Source organism: Schistocerca gregaria, unplaced genomic scaffold, assembly GCF_023897955.1.
Source record: "Schistocerca gregaria isolate iqSchGreg1 unplaced genomic scaffold, iqSchGreg1.2 ptg000526l, whole genome shotgun sequence".
Classification (NCBI taxonomy): domain Eukaryota; kingdom Metazoa; phylum Arthropoda; class Insecta; order Orthoptera; family Acrididae; genus Schistocerca; species Schistocerca gregaria.
The window spans coordinates 8,531,486-8,554,239 of record NW_026061925.1 but is presented as its reverse complement, the minus strand read 5'-3'; positions in this window follow the sequence as shown (position 1 = coordinate 8,554,239).

Here is a 22,754-nt window from a genome sequence, read left to right as displayed (position 1 = left end):
ATGAGCTAGGACCTTAAGATTCTGCATGAATGGAGGACTAGCAGCCGAGTTGCACGGGAGAATGTGAAATGTGTTCATACGTAGTAAAAACCTGAGAAATCCGTTCGTTTTCGTCATTTGTTATCGAATCGACTTAAAGCCAGATCGTCACATTGGCCGCTCTTCTCTCTGAAAGGGTTGTACTTATCGTCTGCAAAGCTATGTCGCGTACTGCGGTATGCTGAGACACTAAAAGCACCATAGTAGAACACAGATCAAGCTTCTAAGTTGATGTAATAGCCAGTAAGAAGTAGTACAATTCAAGTTTTAGGTATTGAATATTGACCTTTTAGCTGGCTTTCGTGCCTTGGACATGAGCTAGGACTTGAAGATTCTGAATAAAAGGAGGACTAGCAGCCGAGTTGCACGGGAGAATGTGAAAAGTGTTCATATGTAGTAAAAACCTGAGAAATCCGTCCGTTTTCGTCATTTGTTATCGAATCGACTTAAAGCCAGATCGTCACATTGGCCGCTCTTCTCTCTGAAGCGGTTGTACTTATCGTCTGCTAAGCTATGTCGCGTGCTGCGGTATGCGGAGACACAAAAGCACCATAGTAGAACACAGACGAAGCTTCTAAGTTGATCTAATAGCCAGTAAGAAGTTGTACAATTCAAGTTTTAGGTATCGATTATTGATTTTTTAACTGGCTTTGGTGCATTGGCCATGAGCTAGGACCTTGACATTCTGCATGAAAGGAGGACTAGCAGCCGAGTTGCACGGGAGAATGTGAAAAGTGTTCATATGTAGTAAAAACCTGAGAAATTCGTCCGTTTTCGTCATTTGTTATCGAATCGACTTAAAGCCAGATCGTCACATTGGCCGCTCTTCTCTCTGAAACGGTTGTACATATCGTCTGCAAAGCTATGTCGCGTGCAGCGGCATGTGGAGACACTAAAATCACCATAGTAGAACACAGATGAAGCATCTAAGTTGATGTAATAGCCAGTAAGAAGTAGTACAATTCAAGTTTTAGGAATCGATTATTGACTTTTAAGCTGGCTTTGGTGCCTTGGACATGAGCTAGGACCTTAAGGTTCTGCATGAAAGGAGGACTAGCAGCCGAGTTGCACGGGAGAATGTGAAAAGTGTTCATATGTAGTAAAAACCTGAGAAATCCGTCCGTTTTCGTCATTTGTTATCGAGTCGACTTAAAGCCAGATCGTCACATTGGCCGCTCTTCTCTCTGAAGCGGTTGTACTTATCGTCTGCAAAGCTATGTCGCGTGCTGCGGTATGCGGAGACACTAAAAGCACCATAGTAGAACACAGACGAAGCTTCTAAGTTGATCTAATAGCCAGTAAGAAGTTGTACAATTCAAGTTTTAGGTATCGATTATTGATTTTTTAACTGGCTTTGGTGCATTGGCCATGAGCTAGGACCTTGACATTCTGCATGAAAGGAGGACTAGCAGCCGAGTTGCACGGGAGAATGTGAAAAGTGTTCATATGTAGTAAAAACCTGAGAAATTCGTCCGTTTTCGTCATTTGTTATCGAATCGACTTAAAGCCAGATCGTCACATTGGCCGCTCTTCTCTCTGAAACGGTTGTACTTATCGTCTGCAAAGCTATGTCGCGTGCTGCGGTATGCGGAGACACTAAAATCACCATAGTAGAACACAGATGAAGCTTCTAAGTTGATGCAATAGCCAGTAAGAAGTAGAACAATTCAAGTTTTAGGTATCGATTATTGACTTTTTAGCTGGCTTCGGTACCTTGGACATGAGCTAGGACCTTAAGATTCTGCATGAAAGGAGGACTAGCAACCGAGTTGCACGTGAGAATGTGAAAAGTGTTCATATGTAGTAAAAACCTGAGAAATCCGTCCGTTTTCGTCATTTGTTATCGAATCGACTTAAAGCCAGATCGTCACATTGGCCGCTCTTCTCTCTGAAACGGTTGTACTTATCGTCTGCAAAGCTATGTCGCGTGCTGCGGTGTGAGGAGACACTAAAAGCACCATAGTAGAACACAGATCAAGCTTCTAAGTTGATGTAATAGCCAGTAAGAAGTAGTACAATTCAAGTTATAGGTATCGGTTATTGTCTTTTTAGCTGGCTTTGGTGCCTTGGACATGAGCTAGGACCTTAAGATTCTGCACGAAAGGAGGACTAGCAGCCGAGTTGCACGGGAGAATGTGAAAAGTGTTCATATGTAGTAATAACCTGAGAAATCCGTCCGTTTTCGTCATTTGTTATCGAATCGACTTAAAGCCAGATCGTCACATTGGCCGCTCTTCTCTCTGAAACGGTTGTACTTATCGTCTGCAAAGCTATGTCGCGTGCTGCGGTGTGAGGAGACACTAAAAGCACCATAGTAGAACACAGATCAAGCTTCTAAGTTGATGTAATAGCCAGTAAGAAGTAGTACAATTCAAGTTATAGGTATTGAATATGGAGCTTTTAGCTGGCTTTGGTGCCTTGGACATGAGCTAGGACCTTAAGATTCTGCACGAAAGGAGGACTAGCAGCCGAGTTGCATGGGAGAATGTGAAAAGTGTTCATATGTAGTAATAACCTGAGAAATCCGTCCTTTTTCGTCATTTGTTATCGAATCGACTTAAAGCCAGATCGTCACATTGGCCGCTCTTCTCTCTGAAACGGTTGTACTTATCGTCTGCAAAACTGTGTCGCGTGCAGCGGTATCCGGAGAAACTAAAAGCACCGTAGTTGAACACAGATGAAGCTTGTAAGTTGATGTAATAGCGAGTAAGAAGTAGTACAATTCAAGTTTTAGGTATTGATTATTGACTTTTTAGCTGGCTTTGGTGCCTTGGACATGAGCTAGGACCTTAAGATTCTGCATGAATGGAGGACTAGCAGCCGAGTTGCACGGGAGAATGTGAAAAGTGTTCATACGTAGTAAAAACCTGAGAAATCCGTTCGTTTTCGTCATTTGTTATCGAATCGACTTAAAGCCAGATCGTCACATTGGCCGCTCTTCTCTCTGAAAGGGTTGTACTTATCGTCTGCAAAGCTATGTCGCGTACTGCGGTATGCTGAGACACTAAAAGCACCATAGTAGAACACAGATCAAGCTTCTAAGTTGATGTAATAGCCAGTAAGAAGTAGTACAATTCAAGTTTTAGGTATTGAATATTGACCTTTTAGCTGGCTTTCGTGCCTTGGACATGAGCTAGGACTTTAAGATTCTGAATAAAAGGAGGACTAGCAGCCGAGTTGCACGGGAGAATGTGAAAAGTGTTCATATGTAGTAAAAACCTGAGAAATCCGTCCGTTTTCGTCATTTGTTATCGAATCGACTTAAAGCCAGATCGTCACATTGGCCGCTCTTCTCTCTGAAGCGGTTGTACTTATCGTCTGCAAAGCTATGTCGCGTGCTGCGGTATGCGGAGACACTAAAAGCACCATAGTAGAACACAGACGAAGCTTCTAAGTTGATCTAATAGCCAGTAAGAAGTTGTACAATTCAAGTTTTAGGTATCGATTATTGATTTTTTAACTGGCTTTGGTGCATTGGCCATGAGCTAGGACCTTGACATTCTGCATGAAAGGAGGACTAGCAGCCGAGTTGCACGGGAGAATGTGAAAAGTGTTCATATGTAGTAAAAACCTGAGAAATTCGTCCGTTTTCGTCATTTGTTATCGAATCGACTTAAAGCCAGATCGTCACATTGGCCGCTCTTCTCTCTGACACGGTTGTACTTATCGTCTGCAAAGCTATGTCGCGTGCTGCGGTATGCGGAGACACTAAAATCACCATAGTAGAACACAGATGAAGCTTCTAAGTTGATGCAATAGCCAGTAAGAAGTAGAACAATTCAAGTTTTAGGTATCGATTATTGACTTTTTAGCTGGCTTCGGTACCTTGGACATGAGCTAGGACCTTAAGATTCTGCATGAAAGGAGGACTAGCAACCGAGTTGCACGTGAGAATGTGAAAAGTGTTCATATGTAGTAAAAACCTGAGAAATCCGTCCGTTTTCGTCATTTGTTATCGAATCGACTTAAAGCCAGATCGTCACATTGGCCGCTCTTCTCTCTGAAACGGTTGTACATATCGTCTGCAAAGCTATGTCGCGTGCAGCGGCATGTGGAGACACTAAAATCACCATAGTAGAACACAGATGAAGCATCTAAGTTGATGTAATAGCCAGTAAGAAGTAGTACAATTCAAGTTTTAGGACTCGATTATTGACTTTTAAGCTGGCTTTGGTGAATTGGACATGAGCTAGGACCTTAAGATTCTGCATGAAAGGAGGACTAGCAGCCGAGTTGCACGGGAGAATGTGAAAAGTGTTCATATGTAGTAAAAACCTGAGAAATCCGTCCGTTTTCGTCATTTGTTATCGAATCGACATAAAGCCAGATCGTCACATTGGCCGCTCTTCTCTCTGAAACGGTTGTACTTATCGTCTGCAAAGCTATGTCGCGTGCTGCGGTGTGAGGAGACACTAAAAGCACCATAGTAGAACACAGATCAAGCTTCTAAGTTGATGTAATAGCCAGTAAGAAGTAGTACAATTCAAGTTATAGGTATCGGTTATTGTCTTTTTAGCTGGCTTTGGTGCCTTGGACATGAGCTAGGACCTTAAGATTCTGCATGAAAGGAGGACTAGCAGCCGAGTTGCACGGGAGAATGCGAAAAGTGTTCATATGTAGTAAAAACCTGAGAAATCCGTCCGTTTTCGTCATCTGTTATCGAATCGACTTAAAGCCAGATCGTCACATTTGCCGCTCTTCTCTCTGAAACGGTTGTACTTATCGTCTGCAAAGCTATGTCACGTGCTGCGGTATGTGGTGACACTAAAATCACCACAGTAGAACACAGATGAAGCTTCTAAGTTGATGTAATATCCAGTAAGATGTAGTACAATTCAAGATTTAGGTATCGATTATTGACTTTTTAGCTGGCTTTCGTGCCTTGGACATGAGCCAGGACTTTAAGATTCTGCATAAAAGGAGGACTAGCAGCCCAGTTGCAAGGGAGAATGTGAAACGTGTTCATATGTAGTAAAAACCTGAGAAATCCGTTTTCGTCATTTGTTATCGAATCGACTTAAAGGCAGATCGTCACATTGGCCGCTCTTCTCTCTGAAACGGTTGTACTTATCGTCTGCAAAGCTATGTCGCGTGCTGCGGTATGCGGAGACACTAAAATCACCATAATAGAACACAGATGAAGCTTCTAAGATGATGCAATAGCCAGTAAGAAGTAGAACAATTCAAGTTTTAGGTATCGATTATTGACTTTTTATCTGGCTTTGGTGCCTTGGACATGAGCTAGGACCTTTACATTCTGCATAAAAGAAGGACTAGCAGCCGAGTTGCACGGGAGGCTGTGAAAAGTGTTCATATGTAGTAATAACCTGAGAAATCCGTCCGTTTTCGTCATTTGTTATCGAATCGACTTAAAGCCAAATCGTCACATTGGCTACTCTTCTCTCTGAAACGGTTGTACTTATCGTCTGCAAAGCTATGTCGCGTGCTGCGGTATGTGGAGACACTAAAAGCACCATAGTAGAACACAGATGAAGCTTCTAAGTTGATGTAATAGCCAGTAAGAAGTAGTACAATTCAAGTTTTAGGTATCGATTATTGACTTTTTAGCTGGCTTTGGTGCCTTGGACATGAGCTATGACTTAAAGATTCTGCATCAAAGGAGGACTAGCAGCCCAGTTGCACGGGAGAATGTGAAAACTGTTCACATGTAGTAAAAACTTGAGACATCCGTCCGTTTTCGTCATTTGTTATTGAATCGGCTTAAAGCCAGATCGTCACATTGGCCGCTCTTCTCTCTGAAACGGTTGTACTTATCGTCTGCAAATCTATGTCGCGCACTGCGGTATGCTGAGACACTAAAAGAACCATAGTAGAACACAGATGAAGCATCTAAGTTGATGTAATAGCCAGTAAGAAGTAGTACAATTCAAGTTTTAGGAATCGATTATTGACCTTTTAGCTGGCTTTGGTGCCTTGGACATGAGCTAGGACCTTAAGATTCTGCATGAAAGGAGGACTAGCAGCCGAGTTCCACGGGAGAATGTGAAAAGTGTTCATATGTAGTAAAAACCTGAGAAATCGGTCCGTTTTCGTCATTTGTTATCGAATCGACTTAAAGGCAGATCGTCACATTGGCCGCTCTTCTCTATCAAACGGTTGTACTTATCGTCTGCAAAGCTATGTCGCGTGCTGCGGTATGCGGAGACACTAAAATCACCATAGTAGAACACAGATGAAGCATCTAAGTTGATGTAATAGCCAGTAAGAAGTAGTACAATTCAAGTTTTAGGAATCGATTATTGACTTTTTAGCTGGCTTTTGCCTTGGACATGAGCTAGGACTTTAAGATTCTGCATAAAAGGAGGACTAGCAGCCCAGTTGCACGGGAGAATGTGAAAAGTGTTCACATGTAGTAAAAACCTGAGACATCCGTCCGTTTTCGTTTTTTGTTATTGAATCGACTTAAAGTCAGATCGTCACATTGGCCGCTCTTCTCTCTGAAACGGTTGTACTTATCGTCTGCAAAGCTATGTCGCGTACTGCTGTATTCGGAGACACTAAAAGCACCACAGTAGAACACAGATGAAGCTCCTAAGATGACGTAATAGCCAGTAAGAAGTAGTACATTTCAAGTTTTAGGTATCGGTTATTGACTTTTTAGCTGGCTTTGGTGCCTTGGACATGAGCTAGGACCTTAAGATTCTGCATGAAAGGAGGACTAGCAGCCGAGTTGCACGGGAAAATGTAAAAAGTGTTCATATGTAGTAAAAACCTGAAAAATCCGTCCGTTTTCGTCATTTGTTATCGAATCGACTTAAAGCCAGGTCGTCACATTGGCCGCTCTTCTCTCTGAAACGGTTGTACTTATCGTCTGCAAAGCTATGTCGCGTGCTGCGGTATGCGGAGACACTAAAATCACCATAGTAGAACACAGATGAAGCTTCTAAGTTGATGCAATAGCCAGTAAGAAGTAGAACAATTCAAGTTTTAGGTATCGATTATTGACTTTTTAGCTGGCTTCGGTACCTAGGACATGAGCTAGGACCTTAAGATTCTGCATGAAAGGAGGACTAGCAGCCGAGTTGCACGAGAGAATGTAAAAAGTGTTCATATGTAGTAAAAACCTGAGAAATCCGTCCGTTTTCGTCATTTGTTATCGAATCGACTTAAAGCCAGATCGTCACATTGGCCGCTCTTCTCTCTGAAACGGTTGTACTTATCGTCTGCAAAGCTATGTCACGTGCTGCGGTATGCTGAGACACTAAAAGCACCGTAGTAGAACACAGATGAAGCTTCTAAGTTGATGTAATAGCCAGTAAGAAGTAGTCCAATTCAAGTTTTAGGTATAGATTATTGACTTTTTAGCAGGCTTTGGTGCCTTGGACATGAGCTAGGACCTTAAGATCATGCATGAAAGGAGGACTAGCAGCCGAGTTGCACGGGAGAATGTGAAAAGTGTTCATATGTAGTAAAAACCTGAGAAATCCGTCCGTTTTCGTCATTTGTTATCGAATCGACTTAAAGCCAGATCGTCACATTGGCCGCTCTTCTCACTGAAACGGTTGTACTTATCGTCTGCAAAGCTATGTCGCGTAATGCGGTATTCGGAGTAATTAAAAGCACCATAGTAGAACACAGATGAAGCTCCTAAGATGATGTAATAGCCAGTAAGAAGTAGTACAATTCAAGTTTTAGGTATCGGTTATTGACTTTTTAGCTGGCTTTGGTGCCTTGGACATGTGCTAGGACCTTAAGATTCTGCATGAAAGAACGACTAGCAGCCGAGTTGCACGGGAGAATGTGAAAAGTGTTCATATGTATTAAAAACCTCAGAAATCCGTCCGTTTTCTTCATTTGTTATCGAATCGACTTAAAGCCAGATCGTCACATTGGCCGCTCTTCTCTCTGAAACGGTTGTACTTATCGTCTGCAAAGCTATGTCGCGTGTTGCCGTAGGCGGAAACAGGAAAAGCACCATAGTAGAACACAGACGAAGCTTCTAAGTTGATGTAATAGCAAGTAAGAAGTAGTCCAATTCAAGATTTAGGTATCGATTATTGACTTTTTAGCTGGCTTTGGTGCCTTGGACATGAGCTAGGACCTTAACATTCTGCATGAAAGGAGGACTAGCAGCCGAGTTGCACGGGAGAATGTGGAAAGTGTTCATATGTAATAAAAACCTGAGAAATCCGTCCGTTTTCGTCATTTGTTATCGAATCGACTTAAAGCCAGATCGTCACATTGGCCGCTCTTCTCTCTGAAACGGTTGTACTTTCGTCTACAAAGCTATGTCGCGTGCTGCGGTATGCGGAGACACTAAAAGCACCATAGTAGAACACAGATGAAGCTTCTAAGTTGATGTAATAGCCAGTAAGAAGTAGTACAATTCAAGTTTTAGGTATCGATTATTGACTTTTTAGCTGGCTTTGGTGCATTGGACATGAGCTATTACCTTAAGATTCTGCATGAAAGTAGGACTAGCAGCCGATTTGCACGGGAGAATGTGGAAAGTGTTCATATGTAGTAAAAACCTGAGAAATTCGTCCGTTTTCGTCATTTGTTATCGATTCGACTTAAAGCCAGATCGTCACATTGGCCGCTCTTCTCTCTGAAACGCTTGTACTTATCGTCTGAAAAGCTATGTCAAGTGCTGCGGTATGCGGAGACACTAAAATCACCATAGTAGAACACAGATGAAGCTACTAAGTTGATGCAATAGCCAGTAAGAAGTAGTCCAATTCAAGATTTAGGTATTGAATATTGACCTTTTAGCTGGCTTTGGTGCCTTGTACATGAGCTAGGACCTTAAGATTCTGCATGAAAGAAGGACTAGCAGCCGAGTTGCACGGGAGAATGTGAAAAGTGTTCATATGTAGTAAAAACCTGAGAAATCCGTCCGTTTTCGTCATTTGTTATCGAATCGACTTAAAGCCAGATCGTCACATTGGCCGCTCTTCTCTCTGAAACGGTTGTATTTATCGTCTGCAAAGCTATGTCGCGTGCTGCGCTATGCGGAGACACTAAAAGCACCATAGTAGAACACAGATGAAGCCTCTAAGTTGATGTAATAGCCAGTAAGAAGTAGTACAATTCAAGTTTTAGGTATCGATTATTGACTTCTTAGCTGGCTTTGGTGCCTTGGACATGAGCTAGGACCTTAACATTCTGCATGAAAGGAGGAGTAGCAGCCGAGTTGCACGGGAGAATGTGAAATGTGTTTATATGTAGTAAAAACCGGAGATATTCGTCCGTTTTCGTCATTTGTTATCGAATCGACTGAAAGCCAGATCGTCACATTGGCCGCTCTTCTCTCTGAAACGCTTGTACTTATCGTCTGCAAAGCTATGTCGCGTACTACGGTATTCGGAGACACTAAATGCACCATAGTAGAACACAGATGAAGCTCCTAAGATGATGTAATAGCCAGTAAGAAGTAGTAGAATTCAAGTTTTAGGTAATGAATATTGAACTTTTAGCTGGCTTTGGTGCCTTGGACATGAGCTAGGACCTTAAGATTCTGCATGAAAGGAGGACTAGCAGCCGAGTCCCACGGGAGAATGTGAAAAGTGTTCATATGTAGTAAAAACCCGAGAAATCCGTCCGTTTTCGTCATTTGTTATCGAATCGACTTAAAGCCAGATCGTCACATTGGCCGCTCTTCTCTCTGAAACGGTTGTATTTATCGTCTGCAAAGCTATGTCGCGTGCTGCGGTATGCGGAGACACTAAAAGCACCATAGTAGAACACAGATCAAGCTTCTTAGTTGATGTAATAGCCAGTAAGAAGTAGTACAGTTCAAGTTTTAGGTATTGAATGTTGACCTTTTAGCTGGCTTTGGTGCCTTGGACATGAGCTAGGACCTTAAGATTCTGCATGAAAGGAGGACTAGCAGCCGAGTTGCACGGGAGAATGTGAAAAGTGTTCATATGTAGTAAAAACCTGAGAAATCCGTCCGTTTTCGTCATTTGTTATCGAATTGACCTAAAGCCAGATCGTCACATTGGCCGCTCTTCTCTCTGAAACGGTTGTACTTATCGTCTGCAAAGCTGTGTCGCGTGCTGCGGTATGCGGAGAAAGTAAAAGCACCGTTGTAGAACACAGATGAAGCTTCTAAGTTGATGTAATAGCCAGTAAGAAGATAGGTATCGATTATTGACTTTTTAGCTGGCTTTGGTGCCTTGGACATGAGCTAGGACCTTAAGATTCTGCATGAAAGGAGGACTAGCAGCTGAGTTGCACGGGAGAATGCGAAAAGTGTTCATATGTAGTAAAAACCTGAGAAATCCGTCCGTTTTCGTCATTTGTTATCGAATTGACTTAAAGCCAGATCGTCACATTGGCCGCTCTTCTCTCTGAAACGGTTGTACTTATCGTCTGCAAAGCTGTGTCGCGTGCTGCGGTATGCGGAGAAACTAAAAGCACCGTAGTAGAACACAGATGAAGCTTCTAAGTTGATGTAATAGCCAGTAAGAAGATAGGTATCGATTATTGACTTTTTAGCTGGCTTTGGTGCCTTGGACATGAGCTAGGACCTTAAGATTCTGCATGAAAGGAGGACTAGCAGCCGCGTTGCTCGGGAGAATGCGAAAAGTGTTCATATGTAGTAAAAACCTGAGAAATCCGTCCGGTTTCGTCATTTGTTATCGAATCGAGTTAAAGACAGATCGTCACATTGGACGCTCTTCTCTCTGAAACGGTTGTACTTATCGTCTGCAAAGCTATGTCGCGTGCTGCGGTATGCTGAGACACTAAAAGCACCATAGTAGAACACAGATGAAGCTTCTAAGTTGATGTAATAGCCAGTAAGAAGTAGTCCAATTCAAGTTTTAGGTATCGATTATTGACTTTTTAGCTGGCTTTGGTGCCTTGGACATGAGCTAGGACTTTAAGTTTCTGCATAAAAGGAGCACTAGCAGCCCAGTTGCACGGGAGAATGTGAAAAGTGCTCATATGTAGTAAAAACCTGAGAAATCCGTCCGTTTTCGTCATTTGTTATCGAATCGACTTAAAGCCAGATCGTCACATTGGCCGCTCTTCTCTCTGAAACGGTTGTACTTATCGTCTGCAAAGCTATGTCGCGTGCTGCGGTATGCGGAGACACTAAAAGCACCATAGTAGAACACATATGAAGCTTCAAAGTATGTAATAGCCAGTAACAAGTAGTACAGTTCAAGTTTTAGGTATCGATTATTGACTTTTTAGCTGGCTTTGGTGCATTGGACATGAGCTAGGACCTTAAGATTCTGCATGAAAGGAGGACTATCAGCCGAGTTGCACGGGAGAATGTGAAAAGTGTTCATATGTAGTAAAAACCTTAGAAATCCGTCCGTTTTCGTCATTTGTTATCGAATCGACTTAAAGCCAGATCTTCACATTGGCCGCTCTTCTCTCTGAAACGGTTGTACTTATCTTCTGCAAAGCTATGTCGCGTGCTGCGGTATGTGGAGACACTAAAAGCACCATAGTGGAACAGAGATGAAGCTTCTAAGTTGATGTAATAGCCAGTAAGAAGAAGTAGAATTCAAGTTTTAGGTATCGATTATTGACTTTTTAGCTGGCTTTGGTGCCTTGGACATGAGCAAGGACCTTAAGATTCTGCATGAAAGGAGGACTATCAGCCGAGTTGCACGGGAGAATGTGAAAAGTGTTCATATGTAGTAAAAACCTTAGAAATCCGTCCGTTTTCGTCATTTGTTATCGAATCGACTTAAAGCCAGATCTTCACATTGGCCGCTCTTCTCTCTGAAACGGTTGTACTTATCTTCTGCAAAGCTATGTCGCGTGCTGCGGTATGTGGAGACACTAAAAGCACCATAGTGGAACAGAGATGAAGCTTCTAAGTTGATGTAATAGCCAGTAAGAAGAAGTAGAATTCAAGTTTTAGGTATCGATTATTGACTTTTTAGCTGGCTTTGGTGCCTTGGACATGAGCAAGGACCTTAAGATTCTGCATGAAAAGAGGACTAGCAGCCGAGTTGCACGCGAGAATGTGAAAAGTGTTCATATGTAGTAAAAACCTGAGAAATCCGTCCGTTTTCGTCATTTGTTATCGAATCGACTTAAAGCCAGATCGTCACATTGGCCGCTCTTCTCTCTGAAACCGTTGTACTTATCGTCTACAAAGCTATGTCGCGTGCTGCGGTATGCGGAGACACTAAAAGCACCATAGTAGAACACAGATGAAGCTTCTAAGTTGATGTAATAGCCAGTAAGAAGTAGTAAAATTCAAGTTTTAGGTATCGGTTACTGACTTTTTAGCTAGCTTTGGTGCCTTGGACATGAGCTAGGACCTTATGATTCTGCATGAGAGGAGGACTAGCAGCCGAGTTGCACGGGAGAATGTGAAAAGTGTTCATATGTAGTTAAAACCTGAGAAATCCGTCCGTTTTCGTCATTTGTTATCGAATCGACTTAAAGCTAGATCGTCACATTGGCCGCTCTTCTCTTTGAAACGGTTGTGCTTATCGTCTGCAAAACTATGTCACGTGCTGCAGTATGCGGAGAAACTAAAAGCACCAGAGTAGATCACAGATGAAGCTTCTAAGATGATGTATTAGCCAGTAAGAAGTAGTACAATTCAAGTTTTAGGTATCGATTATTGACTTTTTAGCTGGCTTTGGTGCCTTGGACATGAGCTAGGACCTTAACATTCTGCATGAAAGGAGGACTAGCAGCCGAGTTGCACGGGAGAATGTGAAAAGTGTTCATATGCAGTAAAAACCTGAGAAATCCGTCCGTTTTCGTCATTTGTTATCGAATCGACTTAAAGCCAGATCGTCACATTGGCCGCTCTTCTCTCTGAAACGGTTGTGCTTATCGTCTGCAAAACTATGTCGCGTGCTGCGGTATGCGGAGAAACTAAAAGCACCATAGTAGATCACAGATGAAGCTTCTAAGATGATGTAATAGCCAGTAAGAAGTAGTACAATTCAAGTTTTAGGTAATGAATATTGACCTTTTAGCTGGCTTTGGTGCCTTGGACATGAGTTAGGACCTTAAGATTCTGCATGAAAGGAAGACTAGCAGCCGAGTTGCACGAGAGAATGTGTAAAGTGTTCATATGTAGTAAAAACCTGAGAAATCCGTCCATTTTCGTCATTTGTTATCGAATCGACGTAAAGCCAGATCGTCACATTCGCCGCTCTGCTCTCTGAAACGGTTGTACTTATTGTCTGCAAAGCTATGTCGCGTACTGCGGTATTCGGAGACAATAAAAGCACCATAGTAGAACACAGATGAAGCTCCTAAGATGATGTAATAGCCAGTAAGAAATAGTACAATTCAAGTTGTAGGTATCGGTTATTGACTTTTTAGCTGGCTTTGGTGCCTTGGACATGAGCTAGGACTTTAAGATTTTGCATGAAAGGTGGAATAGCAGCCGACTTGCACGGGAGAATGTGAAAAGTGTTCATATGTAGTAAAAACCTGAGAAATCCGTCCGTTTTCGTCATTTGTTATCGAATCGAGTTAAAGCCAGATCGTCACATTGGCCGCTCTTCTCTCTGAAACGGTTGTACTTATCGTCTGCAAAGCTATGTCGCGTGCTGCGCTAATCCGAGGCACTAAAAGCACCATAGTAGAACACAGATGAAGCTTCTAAGTAGATGTAATAGCCAGTAAGAAGTAGTACAATTCAAGTTTTAGGTATCGATTATTGACTTCTGAGCTGGCTTTGGTGCCTTGGAAATGAGCTATTACCTTAAGATTCTGCATGAAAGTAGGACTAGCAGCCGAGTTGCACGGGAGACTGTGAAAAGTGTTCATATGTAGTAAAAACCTGAGAAATCCGTCCATTTTCGTCATTTGTTATCGAATCGACTTAAAGCCAGATCGTCACATTGGCCGCTCTTCTCTCTGAAACCGTTGTACTTATCGTCTGCAAAACTATGTCGCGTGCTGCGGTATGCGGAGAAACTAAAAGCACCATAGTAGATCACAGATGAAGCTTCTAAGATGATGTAATAGCCAGTAAGAAGTAGTACAATTCAAGTTTTAGGTAATGAATATTGACCTTTTAGCTGGTTTTGGTGCCTTGGTCATGAGTTAGGACCTTAAGATTCTGCATGAAAGGAAGACTAGCAGCCGAGTTGCACGAGAGAATGTGTAAAGTGTTCATATGTAGTAAAAACCTGAGAAATCCGTCCGTTTTCGTCATTTGCTATCGAATCGACTTAAAGCCAGATCGTCACATTGGCCGCTCTTCTCTCTGAAACGGTTGTACGTATCGTCTGCAAACCTATGTCGCGTACTGCGGTATTCGGAGACACTAAAAGCACCATAGTAGAACACAGATGAAGCTCCTAAGATGATGTAATAGCCAGTAAGAAGTAGTACAATTCAAGTTGTAGGTATCGGTTATTGACTTTTTAGCTGGCTTTGGTGCCTTGGACATGAGCTAGGACCTTAAGATTCTGCATGAAAGGAGGACTAGCAGCCGACTTGCACGGGAGAATGTGAAAAGTGTTCATATGTAGTAAAAACCTGAGAAATCCGTCCGTTTTCGTCATTTGTTATCGAATCGAGTTAAAGCCAGATCGTCACATTGGCTGCTCTTTTCTCTGAAACGGTTGTACTTATCGTCTGCAAAGCTATGTCGCGTGCTGCGCTACGCGGAGGCACTAAAAGCACCATAGTACAACACAGATGAAGCTTCTAAGTTGATGTAATAGCCAGTAAGATGTAGTACAATTCAAGTTTTAGGTATCGATTATTGACTTCTTAGCTGGCTTTGGTGCCTTGGACATGAGCTATTACCTTAAGATTGTGCATGAAAGTAGGACTAGCAGCCGAGTTGCACGGGAGAATATAAAAAGTGTTCATATGTAGTAAAAACCTGAGAAATCCGTCCGTTTTCGTCATTTGTTATCGAATCGACTTAAAGCCAGATCGTCACATTGGCCGCTCTTCTCTCTGAAACGGTTGTACTTATCGTCTGCAAAGCTGTGTCGCGTGCTGCGGTATGCGGAGAAACTAAAAGCACCGTAGTAGAACACAGATGAAGCTTCTAAGTTGATGTAATAGCCAGTAAGAAGTTAGGTATCGATTATTGACTTTTTAGCTGGCTTTGGTGCCTTGGACATGAGCAAGGACCTTAAGATTCTGCATGAAAGGAGGACTAGCAGCCGAGTTGCACGGGAGAATGTGAAAAGTGTTCATATGTAGTAAAAACCTGAGAAATCCGTCCGTTTTCGTCATTTGTTATCGAATCGACTTAAAGCCAGATCGTCACATTGGCCGCTCTTCTCTCTGAAACGGTTGTATTTATCGTCTGCAAAGCTATATCGCGTGCTGCGGTATGCGGAGACACTAAAAGCACCATAGTAGAACACAGATCAAGCTTCTAAGTTGATGTAATAGCCAGTAAGAAGTAGTACAGTTCAAGTTTTAGGTATTGAATATTGACCTTTTAGCTGGCTTTGGTGCCTTGGACATGAGCAAGGACCTTTAGATTCTGCATGAAAGGAGGACTAGCAGCCGAGTTGCACGGGAGACTGTGAAAAGTGTTCATATGTAGTAAAAACCTGAGAAATCCGTCCATTTTCGTCATTTGTTATCGAATCGACGTAAAGCCAGATCGTCACATTGGCCGCTCTGCTCTCTGAAACGGTTGTACTTATTGTCTGCAAAGCTATGTCGCGTACTGCGGTATTCGGAGACAATAAAAGCACCATAGTAGAACACAGATGAAGCTCCTAAGATGATGTAATAGCCAGTAAGAAATAGTACAATTCAAGTTGTAGGTATCGGTTATTGACTTTTTAGCTGGCTTTGGTGCCTTGGACATGAGCTAGGACCTTAAGATTCTGCATGAAAGGAGGAATAGCAGCCGACTTGCACGGGAGAATGTGAAAAGTGTTCATATGTAGTAAAAACCTGAGAAATCCGTCCGTTTTCGTCATTTGTTATCGAATCGAGTTTAAGCCAGATCGTCACATTGGCCGCTCTTCTCTCTGAAACGGTTGTACTTATCGTCTGCAAAGCTATGTCGCGTGCTGCGCTAATCGGAGGCACTAAAAGCACCATAGTAGAACACAGATGAAGCTTCTAAGTAGATGTAATAGCCAGTAAGAAGTAGTACAATTCAAGTTTTAGGTATCGATTATTGACTTCTGAGCTGGCTTTGGTGCCTTGGACATGAGCTATTACCTTAAGATTCTGCATGAAAGTAGGACTAGCAGCCGAGTTGCACGGGAGACTGTGAAAAGTGTTCATATGTAGTAAAAACCTGAGAAATCCGTCCATTTTCGTCATTTGTTATCGAATCGACTTAAAGCCAGATCGTCACATTGGCCGCTCTTCTCTCTGAAACCGTTGTACTTATCGTCTACAAAGCTATGTCGCGTGCTGCGGTATGCGGAGACACTAAAAGCACCATAGTAGAACACAGATGAAGCTTCTAAGTTGATGTAATAGCCAGTAAGTAGTAGTAAAATTCAAATTTTAGGTATCGGTTACTGACTTTTTGCTGGCTTTGGTGCCTTGGACATGAGCTAGGACCTTATGATTCTGCATGAGAGGAGGACTAGCAGCCGAGTTGCACGGGAGAATGTAAAAAATTTTCATATGTAGTAAAAACCTGAGAAAGCCGTCCGTTTTCGTCATTTGTTATCGAATCAACTTAAAGCCAGATCGTCACATTGGCCACTCTTCTCCGTGAAACGGTTGTACTTATCGTTGCAATGCTATGTCACGTGCTGCGGTATGCGGAGACACGAAAATCATCATAGACGAACACAGATGAAACTTCTAAGTTGATGTAATAGCCAGTAAGAAGTAGTACAATTCAAGTTTTAGGTATCGATTATTGACTTCTTAGCCGGCTTTGGTGCCTTGGACATGAGCTAGGACCTTAAGATTCTGCATAAAAGGAGGACTAGCAGCCCAGTTCACGGGAGAATGTGAAAAGTGTTCATATGCAGTAAAAACCTGAGAAATCCGTCCGTTTTCGTCATTTGTTATCGAATCGACTTAAAGCTAGATCGTCACATTGGCCGCTCTTCTCTCTGAAACGGTTGTGCTTATCGTCTGCAAAACTATGTCACGTGCTGCAGTATGCGGAGAAACTAAAAGCACCAGAGTAGATCACAGATGAAGCTTCTAAGATGATGTATTAGCCAGTAAGAAGTAGTACAATTCAAGTTTTAGGTATCGATTATTGACTTTTTAGCTGGCTTTGGTGCCTTGGACATGAGCTAGGACCTTAACATTCTGCATGAAAGGAGGACTAGCAGCCGAGTTGCACGGGAGAATGTGAAAAGTGTTCATATGCAGTAAAAACCTGAGAAATCCGTCCGTTTTCGTCATTTGTTATCGAATCGACTTAAAGCCAGATCGTCACATTGGCCGCTCTTCTCTCTGAAACGGTTGTGCTTATCGTCTGCAAAACTATGTCGCGTGCTGCGGTATGCGGAGACACTAAAAGCACCATAGTAGAACACAGATGAAGCTTCTAAGTTGATGTAATAGCCAGTAAGAAGTAGTGGAATTCAAGTTTTAGGTATCGATTATTGACTTTTTAGCTGGCTTTGGTGCCTTGGACATGAGCTAGGACCTTAAGATTCTGCATGAAAGGAAGACTAGCAGCCGAGTTGCACGAGAGAATGTGTAAAGTGTTCATATGTAGTAAAAACCTGAGAAATCCGTCCGTTTTCGTCATTTGCTATCGAATCGACTTAAAGCCAGATCGTCACATTGGCCGCTCTTCTCTCTGAAACGGTTGTACGTATCGTCTGCAAACCTATGTCGCGTACTGCGGTATTCGGAGACACTAAAAGCACCATAGTAGAACACAGATGAAGCTCCTAAGATGATGTAATAGCCAGTAAGAAGTAGTACAATTCAAGTTGTGAGTATCGGTTATTGACTTTTTAGCTGGCTTTGGTGCCTTGGACATGAGCTAGGACCTTAAGATTCTGCATGAAAGGAGGACTAGCAGCCGACTTGCACGGGAGAATGTGAAAAGTGTTCATATGTAGTAAAAACCTGAGAAATCCGTCCGTTTTCGTCATTTGTTATCGAATCGAGTTAAAGCCAAATCGTCACATTGGCTGCTCTTTTCTCTGAAACGGTTGTACTTATCGTCTGCAAAGCTATGTCGCGTGCTGCGCTACGCGGAGGCACTAAAAGCACCATAGTAGAACACAGATGAAGCTTCTAAGTTGATGTAATAGCCAGTAATATGTAGTACAATTCAAGTTTTAGGTATCGATTATTGACTTCTTAGCTGGCTTTGGTGCCTTGGACATGAGCTATTACCTTAAGATTGTGCGTGAAAGTAGGACTAGCAGCCGAGTTGCACGGGAGAATATAAAAAGTGTTCATATGTAGTAAAAACCTGAGAAATCCGTCCGTTTTCGTCATTTGTTATCGAATCGACTTAAAGCCAGATCGTCACATTGGCCGCTCTTCTCTCTGAAACGGTTGTACTTATCGTCTGCAAAGCTGTGTCGCGTGCTGCGGTATGCGGAGAAACTAAAAGCACCGTAGTAGAACACAGATGAAGCTTCTAAGTTGATGTAATAGCCAGTAAGAAGTTAGGTATCGATTATTGACTTTTTAGCTGGCTTTGGTGCCTTGGACATGAGCAAGGACCTTAAGATTCTGCATGAAAGGAGGACTAGCAGCCGAGTTGCACGGGAGAATGTGAAAAGTGTTCATATGTAGTAAAAACCTGAGAAATCCGTCCGTTTTCGTCATTTGTTATCGAATCGACTTAAAGCCAGATCGTCACATTGGCCGCTCTTCTCTCTGAAACGGTTGTACTTATCGTCTGCAAAGCTATGTCGCGTGCTGCGCTAATCGGAGGCACTAAAAGCACCATAGTAGAACACAGATGAAGCTTCTAAGTAGATGTAATAGCCAGTAAGAAGTAGTACAATTCAAGTTTTAGGTATCGATTATTGACTTCAGAGCTGGCTTTGGTGCCTTGGACATGAGCTATTACCTTAAGATTCTGCATGAAAGTAGGACTAGCAGCCGAGTTGCACGGGAGACTGTGAAAAGTGTTCATATGTAGTAAAAACCTGAGAAATCCGTCCATTTTCGTCATTTGTTATCGAATCGACTTAAAGCCAGATCGTCATATTGGCCGCTCTTCTCTCTGAAACGGTTGTACTTATCTTCTGCAAAGCTATGTCGCGTGCTGCGGTATGTGGACACACTAATAGCACCATAGTAGAACACAGATGAAGCTTCTAACTTGATGTAATAGCCAGTAAGAAGTAGTACATTTCAAGTTTTAGGTATCGATTATTGACTTTTTAGCTGGCTTTGGTGCCTTGGACATGAGCTAGGACCTTAAGATTCTGCATGAAAGGAGGACTAGCAGCCGAGTTGCACGGGAGAATGTGAAAAGTGTTCATATGAAATAAAAACCTGAGAAATCCGTCCGTTTTCGTCATTTGTTATCGAATCGACTTAAAGCCAGATCGTCACATTGGCCGCTCTTCTCTCTGAAACGGTTGTACTTATCGTCTACAAAGCTATGTCGCGTGCTGCGGTATGCGGAGACACTAAAAGCACCATAGTAGAACACAGATGAAGCTTCTAAGTTGATGTAATAGCCAGTAAGAAGTAGTACAATTCAAGTTTTAGGTATCGATTATTGCCTTTTTAGCTTGGTTTGGTGCCTTGGACATGAGCTAGGACCTTAGGATTCTGCATGAAAGGAGGAGTAGCAGCTGAGTTGCACGGGAGAATGTGAAAAGTGTTCATATGTAGTAAAAACATGAGAAATTCGTCCGTTTTCGTCATTTGTTATCGAATCGACTTAAAGCCAAATCGTCACATTGGCCGCTCTTCTCTCTGAAACGCTTGTACTTATCGTCTGAAAAGCTATGCAAGTGCTGCGGTATGCGGAGACACTAAAATCACCATAGTAGAACACAGATGAAGCTACTAAGTTGATGCAATAGCCAGTAAGAAGTAGTCCAATTCAAGATTTAGGTATTGAATATTGACATTTTAGCTGGCTTTGGTGCCTTGGACATGAGCTAGGACCTTAAGATTCTGCATGAAAGGAGGACTAGCAGCCGAGTTGCACGGGAGAATGTGAAAAGTGTTCATATGTAGTAAAAACCTGAGAAATCCGTCCGTTTTCGTCATTTGTTATCGAATCGACTTAAAGCCAGATCGTCACATTGGCCGCTCTTCTCTCTGAAACGGTTGTATTTATCGTCTGCAAAGCTATGTCGCGTGCTGCGCTATGCGGAGACACTAAAAGCACCATAGTAGAACACAGATGAAGCTTCTAAGTTGATGTAATAGCCAGTAAGAAGTAGTACAATTCAAGTTTTAGGTATCGATTATTGACTTCTTAGCTGGCTTTGGTGCCTTGTACATGAGCTAGGACCTTAAGATTCTGCATGAAAGGAGGAGTAGCAGCCGAGTTGCACGGGAGAATGTGAAATGTGTTTATAAGTAGTAAAAACCGGAGATATTCGTCCGTTTTCGTCATTTGTTATCGAATCGACTGAAAGCCAGATCGTCACATTGGCCGCTCTTCTCTCTGAAACGCTTGTACTTATCGTCTGCAAAGCTATGTCGCGTGCTGCGGTATGCGGAGACACTAAAATCACCATAGTATAACACAGATGAAGCTACTAAGTTGATGCAATAGAATGTAAGAAGTAGTCCAATTCAAGATTTAGGTATCGATTATTGACTTTTAGCTGGCTTCGGTACCTTGGACATGAGCTAGGACCTTAAGATTCTGCATAAAAGGAGGACTAGCAGCCCAGTTGCACGGGAGAATGTGAAAAGTGTTCATATGCAGTAAAAACCTGAGAAATCCGTCCGTTTTCGTCATTTGTTATCGAATCGACTTAAAGCCAGATCGTCACATTGGCCGCTCTTCTCTCTGAAACGGTTGTACTTATCGTCTGCAAAGCTGTGTCGCGTGCTGCGGTATGCGGAGAAACTAAAAGCACCGTAGTAGAACACAGATGAAGCTTCTAAGTTGATGTAATAGCCAGTAAGAAGATAGGTATCGATTATTGACTTTTTAGCTGGCTTTGGTGCCTAGGACATGAGCTAGGACCTTAACATTCTGCATGAAAGGAGGACTAGCAGCCGCGTTGCTCGGGAGAATGCGAAAAGTGTTCATATGTAGTAAAAACCTGAGAAATCCGTCCGGTTTCGTCATTTGTTATCGAATCGAGTTAAAGCCAGATCGTCACATTGGACGCTCTTCTCTCTGAAACGGTTGTACTTATCGTCTGCAAAGCTATGTCGCGTGCTGCGGTATGCGGAGACACTAAAAGCACCATAGTAGAACACATATGAAGCTTCTAAGTTGATGTAATAGCCAGTAAGAAGTAGTACAGTTCAAGTTTTAGGTATCGATTATTGACTTTTTAGCTGGCTTTGGTGCATTGGACATGAGCTAGGACCTTAACGTTCTGCATGAAAGGAGGACTAGCAGCCGAGTTGCATGGGAGAATGTGAAAAGTGTTCATATGTAGTAAAAACCTTAGAAATCCGTCCGTTTTTGTCATTTGTTATCGAATCGACCTAAAGCCAGGTCGTCACATTGGCCACTCTTCTCCGTGAAACGGTTGTACTTATCGTCTGCAAAGCTATGTCGCGTGCTGCGGTATGCGGAGACACTAAAAGCACCATAGTGGAACAGAGATGAAGCTTCTAAGTTGATGTAATAGCCAGTAAGAAGAAGTAGAATTCAAGTTTTAGGTATCGATTATTAACTTTTTAGCTGGCTTTGGTGCCTTGGACATGAGCAAGGACCTTAAGATTCTGCATGAAAGGAGGACTAGCAGCCGAGTTGCACGCGAGAATGTGAAAAGTGTTCATATGTAGTAAAAACCTGAGAAATCCGTCCGTTTTCGTCATTTGTTATCGAATCGACTTAAAGCCAGATCGTCACATTGGCCGCTCTTCTCTCTGAAACCGTTGTACTTATCGTCTACAAAGCTATGTCGCGTGCTGCGGTAAGCGGAGACACTAAAAGCACCATAGTAGAACACAGATGAAGCTTCTAAGTTGATGTAATAGCCAGTAAGAAGTAGTAAAATTCAAGTTTTAGGTATTGGTTACTGACTTTTTAGCTGGCTTTGGTGCCTTGGACATGAGCTAGGACCTTAAGATTCTGCATGAGAGGAAGACTAGCAGCCGAGTTGCACGGGAGAATGTGAAAAGTGTTCATATGTAGTAAAAACCTGAGAAATCTGTCCGTTTTCGTCATTTGTTATCGAATCAACTTAAAGCCAGATCGTCACATTGGCCACTCTTCTCCGTGAAACGGTTGTACTTATCGTCTGCAATGCTATGTCACGTGCTGCGGTATGCGGAGACACGAAAATCATCATAGACGAACACAGATGAAACTTCTAAGTTGATGTAATAGCCAGTAAGAAGTAGTACAATTCAAGTTTTAGGTATCGATTATTGACTTTTTAGCTGGCTTTGGTGCCTTGGACATGAGCTACGACCTTGAGATTCTGCGTGAATGGAGGACTAGCAGCAGAGTTGAACGGGAGAATGTGAAAAGTGTTCGCATGTAGTAAAAACCTGAGAAATCCGTCCGTTTTCTTCATTTGTTATCGAATCGACTTAAAGCCAGATCGTCACATTGGCCGCTCTTCTCTCTGAAACGGTTGTACTTATCTTCTGCAAAGCTATGTCGCGTGCTGCGGTATGTGGAGACACTAAAAGCACCATAGTAGAACAGAGATGAAGCTTGTAAGTTGATGTAATAGCCAGTAAGAAGTAGAACAATTCAAGTTTTAGGAACTGAATAT